Source organism: Cryptomeria japonica, chromosome 9 (assembly GCF_030272615.1).
Source record: "Cryptomeria japonica chromosome 9, Sugi_1.0, whole genome shotgun sequence".
NCBI lineage: Eukaryota > Viridiplantae > Streptophyta > Pinopsida > Cupressales > Cupressaceae > Cryptomeria > Cryptomeria japonica.
Genome location: NC_081413.1, coordinates 336,896,968 through 336,899,438, shown reverse-complemented (window position 1 = coordinate 336,899,438; position 2,471 = coordinate 336,896,968).

The following is a 2,471-nucleotide window of genomic DNA, read 5'->3' as shown; positions in this document are numbered from 1 at the left end:
ATTTCTTTGGATCCATTTGATTCTATCTTTATCTTACCAGCAAGGATAAGATCATCTTCAATATCAATTGCCAAGGCTTGCGCTGCTGCAAGGTCTCTCAGAGCTTCCCTTCTCAACAAAAAACATACTCAGAGCTTCCCTTCTCAACAAAAAACATACTTCTGGCACTTGAGCATTGATGAAGAAGCACTTCAAATTTGCAGTGGTAGGCTGAGAAACAACTGGAATTTTGTTACACAACTTATTGAATTTAGCCACAAAATCCTGCATGGGTTCATGTGACTCTTTTTTCATTTGAGCCAACTGAGCTAACAATGCATGCACATCTTCTACAATCTTGAACCTCTCTTCAAACTTGACTTTAAGTGTGGCCCAAGATACAATCGAACCGACAGAAAGGTTATAAAACCAATTAGTTGCAATACCTTGGAGAGTCTCCACAAATAGCCTTACAGATATATCTTCGTGTTCAACACCATGAACACCACATGCAATGTAGAAAGCAGCAATGTGTTCATCAGGGTGTTGCTGTTCATCTCCAAAGAACTTGGGAAAGTTCTTCCTCGAACCATCAGGAAGAGCATGCAAAGGCGGAGTCAAATTCAACGGACCAAAAGCATTCCCCCAAGGACCTTGAGCAGCCATTTAACATATCCTTGGTGAAGTTTTGAGAAATTACAAAAACAAGAATTACAATGAATAGCATACCGGTATACTTCAAACAAAAGCGTGAGGCTTTTGAATGCGTATCGTATCCTAGCAGAAACTAAAGAAAAGTTATTTCTTTTTTTTTTTAAAAATCGGCAAGACACTAGTCTTCAAACGAAAGCTTGAGGCTTCCGAATGCGTCCGTGTCCCTAGCAAAGTCGCCAAAAACTGTTGGTGACTCGGATGGGCCAATCAAATTTATATCAGAGATTATAAGATAAAATTACCAAAATATTTCCAATCTCCTATCAACAGGAAACCCCAAGAAAAGTTATTTCTTCTTTAAAATCAGCAAGACACTAGTCTTCAAATGAAAGCGTGAGGCTTCTGAATGCGTCCGTGTCCCTAGCAGAAAACCAAAGAAAGATTATTCTGAAAACAACAAGACACTAGACCTTAAACAAAAGCGCGAGGCTTCCAAATGCGTCCGTATCCCCAACAGAGACCCAAGAAAATGTTGGTGTCTCGCATGGGCCAAACAAATTTATATCAGAGATCTTTAAGACAAAAATAACAAAGTACTTCAAATATCATTCGATCAGCAGGAAACCCAAGAAAAGTTATTTCCTTTTTTTTTCTTTTTTTTACCAGCAAGACACTAATCTTCAAACGAAAGCGTGAGGCTTCCAAATGCATCCGTGTCCCCAGTAGAGTCACCAAAAACTGTTGGTTGAACATTTTGTACACTCGTGAAAGCAAACAAAATTGTGGCTTCAACCACAATGTGTGAGTATGAAACTCTCCTAATTAAGGGAAGGCTCCCCCTATCTATCTAAAACTGAAATAAAAACATGATGGGACAATAGTCTTCCTTCTTTCTTCAAGGAAGCCTATATCCTTTTCTCTCCTTAGAAAAGTGATAGCAAGAAAATGTATAATAATGGTAACAACTTCAAATGAAAATGAGAGAAAGGAAGTGAAGTTTTTTGAAAGCTCAAAGACTCCCGTCACTTCCTTCGGGACGGGACAACAATATCAAGCTCAAAGTCTTGACTATTGGAAGCCCGATCTACCCTTTGCTATACTAAATTTTACAACGAATAAAAGACAACAGCTCAAAGACTGGAATAATCTATTCTTTCAATACAAAGACAAGAACTAATGCAAGCTCAAAGACTTGCTGCTATTTCTTATCAAACAATTAGTTTTCCTCAAGAATAGACGTGAGCTCAAAGACTTGCTGCTCCTTCTAGAGATTTTTCTATTTTAATTAATCTTCTCTACTTGCAGCTCAAAGACATCAAATCAGATTAGACTAAGCTCCTTTAGAAACACTTTGCATGGAAGAAATAAAAAGATTCAAACTCAAACATGTAGCTCAAAGACTCAAAACTTGAGTAACCCTTCTTTATTATTCTTCAAAACTTTCAATTTACATACATAAGCTCAAAGACTTCTTGCTATAAATTTGGCAGAGTTTTTGCTTTCTTTCCAAAAGATATATATTACAATAGACCCCTCCAGTATTTATAGAAGAGGAGCTTTGAGAAAAAGGTGGGAGGATCCTAACTAACTTGAGAGATTCTCTCAACCACCAATAATTATTCAATAACTAACTAAGACTTCACTAACTAACTAAGACTTATTCCAACTACAGTCCTAATTGGACACAACTTGTAGTTGCCTTACATGTAATTACAAAAGTGCAAGTAATGTGTAACTTGCATTTTACAAAAAGCACTTTTACATGTAACTTGTCAAAACAAAATTACAAATGCATAACTAAAACTATTCCATGTGTCTAAAGACACGACTCTAACTGC